This window comes from Cynocephalus volans, chromosome X (assembly GCF_027409185.1).
Source record: "Cynocephalus volans isolate mCynVol1 chromosome X, mCynVol1.pri, whole genome shotgun sequence".
NCBI classification, from domain to species: domain Eukaryota; kingdom Metazoa; phylum Chordata; class Mammalia; order Dermoptera; family Cynocephalidae; genus Cynocephalus; species Cynocephalus volans.
This window is the reverse complement of record NC_084478.1, coordinates 78,830,097-78,845,667: the sequence shown is the minus strand read 5'-3', so window position 1 is coordinate 78,845,667 and position 15,571 is coordinate 78,830,097. Positions and strand designations below refer to the sequence as shown.

Sequence of the window (15,571 nt, the reverse complement as noted above, 5' to 3'; positions counted from 1 at the left end):
TACCGGTCACGAAAAAGACAAAAAAAAAAAAAAAATACAGTAAAGATGGTGGGACATTACTCCCTTAATTAGGTTATATTATATGGCAAAGGTAACAGGATGTCACTCCAGTGATTGTTACATTATATAAAACTCTGCTCAAAACATCATGTTGTACACAATAAATACATACAATTTTATCTGTTAATTAAAAAAAAATTTAATAAGACCTAAAAAAAAAAAAGACTCTGTTTTAACAGGCTAGAGAGAAAGATTCTTTGCTGGCCTTGAAGAGGCAACCTGCTATGATGTGAACTGCCTAGAGACAGAGCCATGTGGCAGAGAACTGCAGGCAGTCTCTAGTTGATGAGGCTCTCAGTTCTTCAGTGGCATGGAGTTAAATTTTGCCAACAGCAATGTAAGCTTGGAAGAGGCCTCTGAGTTCCAGATGAGAATGCAATCCAGGTAACACCTTTATTACAGCCTTATGAGACCCTGAGCAGCTAGGCCATGTTCAGACTCACGACCTGCAGAAACTGGGAGATAATAAATGTGTTGTTTTAAGCTGCTAAGTATGTGCAATTTGTTATGTAACAATAGAAAACTAATACATAGTTATTAAAATTATGCTCCATGCATAAAACACACTTAAAATGAATGAAAAAGTTGTACCTTCAGCAAAACAAGTGAAACTATAAAAAGAACCAAATACAAATTTTAGAAATGAATAATATACAATCTGAAAGTTTTAAAAATCACTGGATGGGTTTAATAGTAAAATGGAAATGACAGAGAAAAGAGTCAGTGAACTTTAAGATAGATCAATAAAAATTATCCAGTAAGAATAATAGAAAGGAAAAAAACATTGGAAAAAAATTAACAAATGCTCAGAGATCTGTGGAACATCCGAAGTTCTAACATTCATATCACTGCAATCTTAGAAGAAGAGGAGAAAGAAAGAAGGGTAGAAAACATACTTGAAGATATAATGATTGAAAAATTCTCAAATTTTTTTTTAATATGCATTTCAAATTTTATTTTATTTTATTTTTTTCTTAATTTTATTTTGTCAATATACAATGTGGTTGATTATTGTGGCCCATTACCGAAACCTCCCTCCCTCCTATTTCTCAAATTTGGTGAAAGCTGTGTTTACAGATTCAAGAAGCTCAGCTAACCCTAAACTCAAAGAAAACTATGACCAGGCATATCATAAACAAAGTGCTGAAAACCAAAGATTTTTAAAAAATTTTAAAAGCAGCTTTAAAAATTTACACATTACATTTAGGGAAACAATCAAAGAACCACAGGATTTCTCATAAGAAACCATGGAGGTCAGAGACAGTAGAAAAACATATTTAAAATGCTAAACAAATAAAACTGTAAGCCATGACTTTTATATGCAGTGAAATTACCTTCAGAAAAGACATTTTCAGATGATGGGATACTAACAGAATTCATCATCAGCTGATTTGTTCTAAAGGAAATTCTAGGTGAAGGGAAATGATATTAGAGGGAAACTTAGATCTTCAAGAATTATGGAAGAGTATGTAATTGTAAATACCTGGTAAATATTAAAAATTACATTCATGTTCTTTAAAATACGTGTGACTACTAGAAGCAAAATTTATGGTACAGTATGTGGAATTTTCTTTCTTTTTAAAAATTTTAACATTTACTTGTACATATTAGTGGGGTACAGTGTGTGGTTTCAATACATGCATATACTGCACAATAATTCACTTAGGATAGATGGCATAGTTTTATACCCATTAGTCCACCACTTCTCCTCCCCCACTACCCTCCCTCCCCTCCTGGCCTCTGATAACCACTATTTTACTCTCTACTATTAGAACCACTTTTTTTTTTAGATTCTACATGAGTGACATCATGTAGTATTTGTCTTTCTGTGTCTGATTTACTTCACTTAACATGATAGTTTCCAGTTCCATCCACATTCCTGCAAATGATAGGATATAATTTCTTTTTATAGCTGAATAGTATTCCATTATATATATATATATACCACAGTTTTTTTATCCATTCATATGTTCAATCATTTATGTTGATTCCATCTCTTGGCTATCATGAATAGAACTGCAATGAACATGGGAGTACAGGTGTCTTTTTGGTATATTGATTTCATTTCCTTTGCTATATACCCAGTAGTGGAATAGCTGGATCGTGGAATTTTCAATATATGCAGATATAATACATCTAACAATAACGAAGGTAAATGGATCAGGATAAATTGATCCATATGATTGTTAGGCTTCTACATTTTACTTGAAATGGTACAATATTAACTCAAAGTAGTCTGTGCAATATTCGATATGTGAATTGTAATCCATAGAACAGCAAAATACAACATGAATGACATATAGCAAAAACACCAATAGATAAGTTAAAATAGACTATTAAAAACTCTCTAAAATTCCAAAAGAAAGGAGGAAATAGGAAACAGAGGAACAAAGACCAGAGGGGACAATCAGAAAACAAATAATAAAATGGTAGAACAAAATCCAACCATATCAATAATTACATTGAATGTAAATTGTCCATACATACCTAATAAAAGACAGAAATTGTCAAACTGGCTTTAAACAAAACTACATGTTGTTTATAAGAAACCCCTTTAAATATAAAGATATATATGAGTTCAAAGTAAAGGAAGGAAAATTATATACCATGCAAACTCTAATACAAACAATCTGAAGTGGCCATATTAATATATGACAATGTAAACTTTGGAACAAGGACTATTACCAGGAATAAATTGGGACAATTACATAATGATAAAAGACTCAGGTCACCAAGAAGTGATAACAATCCTGAGTATGTATGCAGTTAACAAAAGAGCTTCAGAATACTTGAAGCAAAAACAGATAGAACTAAAAAAGATAAAGAGGGAAACTGACAACTATAGTTGAAGATTCTAACACTCCTCTCTCAGCAATCAATAAAACAAGTAGACAGAAAATCAGCAAGTATATGGAACTGTATAACACTATTAACCAACTTCACCTTATGACATTTATAGAACACTCTACCCAGCAAAAGCAGAGTGCACAGTCTTTACAAGTGTATAAGAAGTATTCACCAAGTTAGACCATATTCTGGTCCATAAAACAAACCTCAAAAAGGTTTATTATTATTATTATTATTGTGGTTAAAAAAATAAAAATCGTTAAGATGGTAAATTTTAAGTGTACAGTTCAGTATTCATATTATTGTAAAAGAGATCTCCAGAATTTATTCATCTTGCAAATCTGAAACACTGTGCTTATTAAAGAACTCCCTTCTTCTCCTCACCTCCCTGAGCCCCTGGTAATCACCATTCTACTTTCTGATTCTATGAATGTGACTACTTTAGATACCTCATATAAATAAAATCATAGTCTTTGTCTTTTTGTGACTATCATCTTTCACCTAGCATTATGTCTTTAAGGTCCATCTATGTTGTAGCATGTGACAGGATTTTCTTCTTTCATAGGGATGAATAATATTCCATTTTATCTATATACCACATTTTGTTTATCCATTCATCTGTCAATGGACATCTGGGCTGCTTTCACCTCTTGATTATTATGAATAGTGCTGCTATGAACATGGGCTTGCAAATATCTCTTTGAGACTCAGGCTTTGAATTCTTTTAGATATATACCCAGAAGTGGAATTCCTAGATCATATGGTAGTTCTATTTTTAATTTTTTGAGTAACCTCCTTCCTGTTTTCCATAGTAGCTATACCATTTTACAATCCCACCAACAGTGCACTAGGGCTTCAATTTCTCCATATCCTCACCAACACTTGTTATTTTCTGTGTTTCTATTAATAATAGCCATTCTCATGGGTGTGAGAAAGTTTTTTAAGAATTGAAATCATACTAAGCATGTTCTCTAACCACAATGTAATTAAACTAGAAATCAATAACATAAAAATATGCCAAAAAATCCCCCAAATATTTAGAAATTAAACAACACATATCTAAATAACCCATGAGTCTAAGAAAGATTCTCAAGGAACATTTAAAGATATTTTGAACTGAATTAAAATAAAATTTCAAGATATCAAAATTTCTGGGATATAGTTAAAGCAGTGCTGACAGGGAAAATGACAGCATCAAACACTTATATTAGAAGAGAAGAAAGGACTAAAACTAGTAATCTAAGCTTCCAACTAAAACACTAGAGAAAGAACAAATTAAACCCAAAACAAGAAGAAAGGAAACAGATAAAAGCAGAAATTCAATACTATGTTAAATAGGAGTGGAGAGAGCAGGCATCCTTATCTTGTTCCTGATCTTAAGAGGAAAGCTTGCAGCTTTTCCCTATTCAGGATGATATTGGCAGTGGGTTTATCATATATAGAGTTTATTATGTTGAGGTACCTTCCTTCCATACCTAATTTGTTGAGAGTCTTTATCATGAAGGACTGTTGAATTTTGTCAAATGCCTTTTCTGCATCTCGTGAGATGATCATGTGGTTTTGTTCTTGACTTTGTTGATGTGGTGTATCGCATTTATTGACTGGCATATGTTGAACCATCCTTACATTCCTGGGATGAATCCCACTTGATCAGGATGATAATCTTTTCAATATGTTGCTGTATTCTGTTTGCTAGTATTTTGTTGAGGATTTTAGTGTCTAAATTCATCAAGGATACTTGCCTGTAGTTTTCTTTTTTTGTTGTATCTTTATCTAGTTTTGGTATCAGGGTGATGCTGGCTTCATAGAATGAGTTTGGGAGAATGGTTTCTGTTCCGATTTTTTGGAATAGTTTGGAAAGAATTGGTATTAATTCCTCTTTAATGGTTTGGTAGAATTCAGCAGTGAAGCTATCTGGTCCTGGGCTTTTCTTTGTTGGAAGATTTATGATTACTGCTTCAATCTCATTGCTCGTTATTGATCTGCTCAATTTTTCTGTGTCTTCTTGGTTCAATCTTGGTAGTTAGCGTCTAGAAATTTATCCATTTCCTCCAGGTTTTCAAATTTGTTGGTATATAGTTGTTCATAGTAATCTGTAATGATTCTTTGTCTTTCTGTGTTATCAGTTGTGATATCCCCTTTTTCGTTTCTGATTTTTGTTATTTGAGTCTTCTCTCTTCTTTTTTTAGTAAGTCTGGCTAATGGTTTGCCTATTTTGTTTATCTTCTCAAAAAACCAACTTTTTGTTCTGTTGATCTTTTGTATGGTATTTTTGGTCTCTATTTCATTTAGTTTTGCTCTGATTTTAATTATTTCTTTCCACCTACTAACTTTTGGATTGGATTGTTCTTGTTTTTCTAGTTCCTTGAGGTGTAATGTTAGGTTGTTTATTTGAGATCTTTCTATATTCTTGATATAAGCATTTATTGCAATAAGCTTTCCTTTTAGATGCTGGTGAGGATGTGGAGAAAGAGAAACCCTTCTGCACTGTTGGTGGGACTGTAAATTAGTACAGCCACTATGGAGAACAGTATGGATGTTCCTTAAACAACTACAGATAGAACTACCATATGATCCAGCAATCCCACTACTGGGCATATACCCAGAGTAATGGAAATCATCATGTCAAAGGGATACCTACACTCCTATGTTTATTGCAGCTCTATTTACAATAGCCAGGCAGTGGGACCAACCTAAATGTCCATCAATGGATGACTGGATAAGGAAACTGTGGTATATATACACAATGGAATACTACTTGGCCATAAAAAAGAATGAAATTCTATCATTTGCAACAACATGGATGAGTCTGGAGAAAATTATTCTAAGTGAAACAACCCAGGTACAGAAAGAGAAATACCACATGTTCTCACTCATAACCAGGAACTGAATCTGTAAATAAATAAATGAACAATAAAGAGAGACATAGGGAAAGACAGAGAGAGAGAGAGAGAGAGAGAGAGAGAGAGAGAGAGAGAGAGAGAGAGAGAGAGAGAGAGAGAGAGAGAGAGAGAAAGAAAGAAAGAAAGAAAGAAAGAAAGAAAAAGAAAGAACAATCACAATAATATGTTTAACTTTTAGAATACTAGAGGTGGAAAGGGGTAGGGGAGGAGAAGAGAGGGGGGTTAATGAGGAATTGGTCAAGGACATAAAGAATGATTGTGTATTGTAATGATGAATAAGCTAACTATACTGATCTAACCACCACACATTGTGCACAATTATTGAAAGTCAACGTTGTATCCCACATGTATGTATAATAAATTACCAAAAAAAATTTTTTTAATTAAAGAAAATAATCAGAAATCCATAAACTTATTTCTGTATGTTATTTTTCCTGTTTTCAATCAAACCAAAAGCTGTTTCTATAAAAAGATAAATGAAATTGATTAACCTATAGCCAGACTCACCAAGAAAATAAAAGAAATAAATTATCAATATTGGAAATAAAAAAGGTGGCATCATTCTTGACCCCCCCAAAATAAAGAAGATAATAATACTGCAAATAACTCTGCACCCATAAATTTGACAACTTAGACAAAACTGAGATTCCTTGAAAGACACAAACTATCAAAGCTCACTAAAGAAGAAATAGAAAATATGAATAGTCCTATACCTATTATAAAAATTGATTTGTTGTTAAAACCCTTCCAACAAGAAAAACTTCAAGCTGAAATGACTTCATTGGTGAATTCTACCAAACATTTAAGGAAGAAATAATACCAATTTCTCACAAACTTCTAGGAAATACTAGAGAAGGGAGAACTTCCCAACTTATATTATTTGTGGCAAATATTACCCAGATAACAAAACCAAACAAAAACATTACAAGAGGGAAAATTACAAACCAAGATCTCTTATGAATATAGATGTAAAAATCTTCAATAAGATATTAAAAAATTAATCAATGTAATTTACCATATCAGCACAATGAAAAATAAAAAGCAGATAATCTCAATAGGTACAAAAAAAAAGCATCTGACAAAATTCAACATATATTCTTGATAAAAACTTTAAACAAGCTAGAAATAAAAGGAAACTTCTTCAATCTGATAAAGAGCACCTATGAAAAATCTACAGCCAACATGATACTTATTGGTAAAAGATTTGTTTTCCTCTAAGATCAAGAACAAAACAGGGACGTTCACTCTGAGAATTCCTATTCAACAACTTTAGCAGTGCTTAGGGAAAATTTACAGCATTAAATGTTTATATTAGAAAAGAAGAAAGGTCTCAGTTCAATAACCTAAACTTCCAACTTAATAAAACTAAAAAAGAATAGCAAATTAAGCTCAAAGTAAGCAAAAGGAATTTTTTTTTTTCTCAGTGAGGAAAACATGTCTTAAGTTTATTTGTATTAGTTAAATCTCATTTTCATCTTACAGAGTTAGTGAAGAATGGGTGGACACCATGCTCTAAAGCCAATGCAAATCTCAGACCATATATACCTTGACATACCAAATCAGAAACTCTGGGGATGATGCCTAGCAATCTGTTTTTGAAAGCCTTCCAAGTGATTTTGATGCATACTACACTTTGGGAAAGAATTTTTTTTTTAAATTAAGAAAAGTCAATAAAACCAAAAGCTGTTTCTTTGAAAAGATCAATGCAATTGATAAAACTTTAACCATACAGATCAAGAAAAAAAGAAAACACAAACTGCTAATATCAAAAATGAAAATGGGGCTAACACAACACATCCTGCAGGCATTAAAAAGACAAAAATAGGATATGAACAACTCTATGCACATAAATTCAACACTCAGATGAAACAGAACAATTCTTTGTAAGGTCCAAAATAACAAAACTCATTCAAAAAGAAATAGTTAACCTGAACAGTTCTATATCTACTAAATAAATTGAAAGTATAGTTATAAACCTTCCAACAAAGAAAATTCCAGGTTGACATGGTTTCACAAGATAATTCTACCAAATAATTAAGGAAGAATTAATATACAATAAAATTCACCAAATTTAAGTGAACAATTTGATGAAGTTTTACATATGTGAGTATCTTCCCAGGATAAAAGCAGAAAATTGATATCTGGAAGTTAATACTTATTCTCTCTTGAGAGCTATATCTAAACTGCTGTTAAGCTCATCTATCAAGTTCTTAATTTTAGTTATTATAATTTTTATTTCCATAATTTGCTTTCTTTCATATTGCTGTAGACTGAATGTTTGTGTCCCCCCAAAATTCATATGCTGAAATCCTAACCCAAAGTGCAATGGTATTAGGAGGTAAGGACCTTTGGGAGGTGACTAGGTCATAAAAGTGGCACCTCCATGAATGGAATTAGTGCCCTTGGAAGGTGATTAGGTCAGGAGGGCAGAACCCTCGTGAATAGGATTAGTGCCCTTATAAAAGACACCCCAGAGATCTCCTTTATCCCTTCTGCAATATGAGGATACAGTGGGAGAATGGCAATCTATGAACCAGGAAGTGGTCCCTCACCAGAATCCAGAACTGTTGGCATTTTGATCTTGGACCTCCCAGTCTCCAGAGCTGTGAGACAATAACTTTCTGTTGTTTAAGCCACCCAGACTGTGTTATTTTGTTATGGCAGCCCTAGCAAACTAATACACCTGATAAGCCTAGTAATTTTTGATTGAATGCCAGAGATTATAGATTAAAAGTCAGAGGAGCTCTGGATGATATTATCTTCCTCCAGAGAAGATTTACTTTTGCTTCTGGCAAGTGATGAAGGACAGATCACCTTAATCCTGCCTAAGATTGAGCTGATTCAAAACTGTGCTTTAGTCTTTATGAGGAATGGTATTTTTCTAGTTCATCCTTACCACTACAGTTTAGTCCTTTGGGGATCCCAATTGAAAACCTGGGGTAATTACCAGAGGCCCTCCTCTTTGACAGGCTCTGAACTCTAATTTCTGTCTTTCCAGCATTGCTAAATTGCTGAAAGCCCTGATCAGTTACTGAGCTTTCTATCTGCCACTTTCTGCTTAGCTTCTCAATTTCTTTTCCCTGTACCACTTATAAATCAACAAATGTCTCAAGGGAAAAATAGTATAAAATATTGGATTAAATTCATTGTACTTCTTCTCCTTTGGCATCTTGAATCCTCAAGTCCTGATTATCAGGGTATGGCTGAATCCATTTTTTAAATCTCTACAGCCTTGTTAGACTGCTAAAACCTCTGTTCATCTTCTCTGTCTCTTAGTTACTACTTTCGGTTTGACTTCTCAGCCTCTTTACCTATACCACTTCAAATGCCTTGAAGGGAAATGTAGCACAGAATATTGGAGTCACCTCAATTCATCTCCTTTCTCTCTGTAAATCTGACCTCTTGGTGCTTTGGTAACTCTCCAATGCTTACAAACAGATATTTTGTAATTTTATCCAGTTTTCTAGTTCTTCTTGAGGGATGGTTGACCTGATACCAGTTAGTCTTTCAAAGCCAGAAGCAGAAGTTCCGATAGCCATGGTATCTAATGTCATTGACGCATCTGCCCTAGGTTTGTTCATTCATTCATTCATTCATTCATTTCAACATACATTAAGTATATGATATGTGTCAATAACTCTGCAAAACTTGGAAAACAAACAGTTCTTGTCTCTAAGAAACTCAGAGTAGAATGGGTAAAGGCAGGACTACAAACATAAATGGTGAAAATTCAATGATTAAATATTTAAAACTGGAAGTGTGATTAGAGGTGTGTAGAAGATGATATATGGAGAGTGAAAATGAAAATAACTATCTTTGTCTGGTGCAATGTCAAAAAATGCTCACAGAATAGAAAACATGTGAGGTAAGCCAAGAATATACCAGGTGAATAAAAGGTTGGAGAAAGAAGAACTCACTTTAAGAGAAGATAATATTATGTGTTTATAAGTATGGCAGTGAGCATGGGAAATTACTACTAGTTTGGTACTGTTGGAGCTAGATGAATGATAGGACATAAAGGAGGAAATGAAGGCAGAATTCTGATTGTGGAAGGCTTTGTCTCTGTCCTAAAAGTTTTTGTTCAAGTAGCTAATGGATGATGACATTCCCAGAGGTAGAAGTCCACCACACATTCAGTCAGTCAGATTTGTGGAGAATTTAACAACAGAAATTTAAAATTTATCCAGTCAGATGGCTTGTAAACTCTTTGAATCATGACTAGTATATAGAAAAGAGAAATAAAACTTCTAAAACACTGTAGTAGATACTGCATGACCAAGAAGTGAAATGCTGAATGTTCAAGTCTCATCTCCTAAGCCTATAAGCTCAATTATCTATTAGAAATTTCAACAGGCAGCAAGACTTCTAATTTTTCACAAAGGAAATTTGTCTACTTTTTCCCTCTATGACCTTTTCATCAAAGAGCAATCTATTAATATGCCTACTTACTTGTGAGACTGAATAAAGTCTGATAGGATTTCTCCCTTTTGTGGATTAAAGAATCTAAGATGCCAGACAACACAGATAACTATCCCATAAAGATACCAAGACAGCAGTATAAAACACTGAACATCTACATAAACTGACAGGGAGAGGTGTTTACATGATCTATGCCTCAGGGAGCTGTCACTTCTGTGACACTCAGGTCAGCAGAGTTTAAAGAAGGAGGTGAGATTTCTAGCTCTTTCAAGCTGACAGCGGAGAGAGACTTTGGCAGACAAAGGAGAGGGCTTTCCAGACATATAGTACAATGTGGAAACAGTCTAAGGAAGATGTTCCTGCACAAGGGAAGCCAGAATATGTTTTTCTAAGAAAAGCAAAATCATGGATTGGGCTAAAGGAAGAGACAAGGAAATAGCAGTGGGTCATGAAAGCCTGGAGAAAGGTCAACTGCAGTTCAGGACCAAGGACTCAGTCTCTTTCATCTATATTTTTGCTAGCAAGGGTACAATTCTGTAGTGAAACACAAAGCACCCCAACCATCGCTAATCAATCCTTTATTCCCCCAAAGGACTCACGAACATTTTATAAGCATATAAACAAATCATACCTAGGCATCAATTCACCAATGAAATATCATGGAGAAAGCCAAGCCACTGTACATCACCATTTCATGATACCAACAAGTTAAACACTAGATGTTGTGCCATTTCACTTAGATTTCTGTTATCAGAATCTAAATTACCCAAGTTACAATTTGGCCATAATATCAGTACTGGCCCTCGAAAACAATCTAGAACACTTGAAGGTCAGAGTTAGCAAGACCCTAGTCCTAAACATCTCCAAAAAACTGATAACAATCTGGATTTGTATTCTTATTCTCCCCAGGAGAGAATTTGTAAAAAAATTCTCCCAGGTGGAGAGCTAAAAAAAAAATAGGTGGAAGAAAGCAGGAAATGTTGAATCTCTGAGGAAAACACACATCCTTAAGATTACATAATACTGCCCAGAAGTAACAACTACAGCAGAAAAATTTCAAACACATTTCAACATGCCTGTAATTAAGATAGTTTTGGACGGTTCCAGAATTATAGCTATCAAATATGAAACCTAAAGAATTTCTTAAGATTAAAAAGATTACTAACTTTAACTCTGAGAAAAAACATATTGAGAGAAACAGGTTAGTTAGAATACACTCATAATGATGTCAATTTGCTGACCTTCATACAACTGGTACATCATTTTAGGTACAATCATCAGTGATAAACACCTGGATGACACTGGGTTGAGCACTGTAAAAAATATAAAATTAGATATAATTCCTATTCAGAAAGTTCAAACTTTTTCACGAGATAAGTATGTTGGTATATTATAACTATGAAGTTATTTTAAAATACAGCAAGAAATACAGGTAAGACATATGATAATGTGAAATGTCTCATAAGCAAAAATTTTTGTAGCATGTAGAAGCAAGCTGGGTACCCACACAAGGTATGTATTTTGAAATGTTTACGGATGGTTAACCAGAAAGGCTAATTTAACACCTACACATCAACTGAATGGAGACAGAGCTGTGAAATATTTGCATTTACCTCAGTAGGAGGACCATCACCAGCACTGCATTAAGACTGCCAGTTGCAATTAAATTAGGTGAAATCTCACTATTTAAAAGGTATGCAATCTCTTTCCCTGATAACTTTAATTTACATAACCTGACTTGAAGGCTCTCAAAACTGAAATTCTGACTATACAATCACCAAAAAGGAGAAAAAAATAGTTATCAAAAGAGACAGCTGTATAAATTTTCTATAATCTCAGATTTTTAAAATGTATAACAATGACAGTAGTGACACTGAGTGTTTACTCTGTGTCAGGAACTGTGCTACATGCTTAATGTGTATTATCTCATTTAATCCTCATAACAGCCCTATAAAATTTGTCTTATTAGTAGTAGTATTACTGTTTCCATTTTATAGATGAGGAAATGGAAGCTCAGAGGTTAAATAACCAATCCTAAATCACACATCTAGAAAGAGGTACACGTAAGATTCAAATGTAAGTCTGTCTGACTCTTAAGTTGGTATATGTAGCTCTACTAATGCAATGAAGTAGATAAAACCAGTGATAACTATGAAAGAATGACATGTAACTGCAAAACACAAAAAGGCCAAAGTTCAGAATGACCGGAGCCTTAGAAAGAGATACGTTCTGAGGATAACAAAAAGGGATTGGATTTCAAATTGCAATAAATAACAAGAAATGTAATGTCAGGTGACAAAGAAAAAGAAAAATCATTCAATTCCCACTTTACTTACACATGACATCTGTTAAGAAAAATTAAAAGGACAAGAAAGAGTACAAGAAACATTAGTAGAAGGAAACTCAAAACAGCTACACAAGAAAAGATTTAGAAGCAGTTGTCCTAGAATAAATTCTGGGATACTGGAAAGAACTTGGGCTAAGATTTCCAAACTACTGTCTAGACAGAATTGTGAATAATGAGAGAAGGGCCAAAGTCTGGAGAGAGACAAATGTAGCCTTGATTTTCAAAAAGAAGAAAGTCATGTCTGCAAGCTAGTGAATGCAACCTCAATTCTAAGGCAAGTTTTATAGAACGCATTATCAAAAAGACTTCTGGTCTGGTCAGGATGGTGCTTTTCTCTGCTCCTCCCAGCTAAGCAGAACTATAAGACCTGGAAATGGCACAAGAGACGACCAAAGGGGAACTGGAAAGGGTGATAAGAAGCTGAGCTGGTTTGAGTCTGGAGGAACAGTATAGCAACAGGATGTCTTATATCCCTGCACTCCACAGAGAAGGACTACCCAGACCTGGTGTTTCCAAATCCCTCACCCAGCAACAGAGGTTGCCCAGGTAGGCTCATTCCTCTCCTGAGTCAAACAGGAGTCCTCGACAACGTCAGGAGAGCCCAACGTCACCAGTACAAAGGATCAATTGGGAGCCCAGCCACAAATAAGCAGCCAGGGGAGGTCCTCTCCTTTCGCACCAGGCCTGAGACTCCCATTGCCCACCCTGAGATAACTGAGGCTGGAAAGACAGAGCCCTACAGAAGAGATGTAGCTACAGCAGGAAGCCTTGTCTGGGAAGTATCTTTGTCTCTAGGGGCTCAAAACTCTCCACCTCCACCCAAAGATACTGGGAGGGAAGATGAGACCAGAAATGGAACTTGAGTCAGAAGAAGCAGCCCAGTTTTTGGAAGCTTCTTTATTTCACACATCCAAGACTCTCCTCCCCTGCCCTGACACACTGGGGCAGAGTAAGGTGGAGAACAGTGATGGAGGGTCCCACCATGTCCCTCCTTCTTCCAGAAACATATAGTGGCAGGCCTGGGGAAACCCATTTTGCGCTCTTAGGCACCAACAACAGGACCAGTGGAAGCCCCAGAAGCACCAGATAAACCAAGCAAACCAATATAGTCCCACAAAGCCTATGAAAATTAAACTGCCATTGGAACCACCACCCACAAAAGTAGTCCAGAACTACATGCAAAACATAAACAAGATGACTGTTAAAATAAAAGATGGAAATAGAACCCAGAGTCTGATAACATGATAGATAAAACATCCATAATACAATAAAAAAATACCCATTATACCAACAAACAAACAAATAACAACTTGAAGGAGAAAAGACACTGAAGCAGATGTTGAAATTTGACAAGATTTTAAAGGAGCTATCACAAAAATGCTTCAACAATCAATTATAAATTCTATTGAAACAAATGAAAAAATAAAATCTTGAGCAAAGAAATAGAAATTATAAAAAAAAGAAACTATAGAACTGAAAAATATAATGTCAGAAATCTTTTTAAAATTGCTGGAGGGCTCAATAGTATAATGGAGATGACAAAGGATAGAACCAATTAACTTGAGTCTTTCTACATTCAGCCGTGGACTACGCTGCTGCTGCAATGTTGATATCTAAGAGGAACCGGATTGCCATTTATGGATTTCTTTGTAAGGCGGGAGTGATGGTGGCCAAGAAGGATGTCCATATGTCTAAGCACCCAGAAGTGGCAGACAAGAATGTAACTAACCTTCTCATCATGAAGACCAGGCAGGCTCTCAAGTCTCGAGGCTACATGAAGAAACAGTTTGCCTGGAAACATTTCTACTGGTACCTTACCAACAATCCAGTATCTCTGTGATTACCTCCACCTGCCTCCTGAGATTGTGCCTGCCACCCTGCACCGCAGCCGTCCCGAGAGACTGCAGGCCTTGGCCCAAAGATCTGGAAGGCAAGTGACCTGCAAGACTCAGAAGAGGGAAAGCCAACAGAGACACCTACAGATGGAGAACTGTGCTCCCTGGTGCTGAAAAGAAAGTGGAGGCTGGGGCTGGGTCAAAAACCGAATTCTAATTTAGATGTAGATTTGGTCATGGACATGGTCAGCCACCTCAGTAAAGTTAGAAAGGATTATTTTGTGTTGAATAAATTTGTAGCCAGAAAAACTTAAAAATAAACAATAAAAGGAATCAATGAACTTGAAGACAGAATAGTAGAATTCACTTGTATTAGTCTGTTTTCTGACTGGATAATTTATAAAAAAATGAAATTTACTTCTTACAGTTTTGGAGGCTGGAAAGTCCATAGTCCAGGGGGCACATCTGATGAGGGCCTTCTTCTTCGTGGGAACTCTCTACAGGGTCCCATGGCAAACAGCGTATCACATAGCAAGAATGGCATGAGCAAGAAAGCGAACCTTCTCACTTGCTCTCCTTATAAAGCCACCAGAACCACATCCATGACAACCCATTAAACCATCAACCCATTACTCCATGAATGGATCAATCTATTCACAAGGGCACAGTCCTCGTGATCCAAGCACTAAAGGCCCCACCTTCCACCACCATATTAGGGGTTAAGTTCCAACTTGAGCTTGAGGACATTCAGACAACAGCGTCACCTAATCTGAATGGAGAAAGCATAGACTGAAAAAACATGAACAGGGCCTTAGGTACTTGTGGGACAGTAACAAAAAAATCCAATACTTATATCACTGGAGTCACAAAAAGAGAGGTGAAAGGATGTGGGGCTGAAGGAATATTTGAAAAATAATGGTTGAAAAATTAAAATCTGGTAAAAGACACACATTCAGGAAACTGAACAAATTCCAAACAGGATAAACTCAAAGAAATCCATGCTGGGACACATCATAGTTAAAATTTTAAAAACTGAAGACACCCCCCCCCCCAAAAAAAAAAACTTGACAAAAAGAAGACAGAAAAAAATGCACATTACTTATTGGATAACACCAATTCAAAAGGCCAAGAATTTGTATTCTGAAACCATGGAGGCCAGT

The 15,571-nt window shown here is 35.3% G+C and overlaps 1 protein-coding gene and 1 pseudogene across 7 annotated transcripts in view; one reads left to right on the top strand and one right to left on the bottom strand.

Moving 5' to 3' along the window:
* The window catches only part of EDA (ectodysplasin A), a 410,625-nt gene that overhangs the window by 304,892 nt on the left and 90,162 nt on the right, over nucleotides 1-15,571 (bottom strand). The gene's annotated exons all lie outside the window — the stretch shown is intronic.
* LOC134367680 (small ribosomal subunit protein eS10-like) lies at nucleotides 14,180-14,673 on the top strand (annotated as a pseudogene).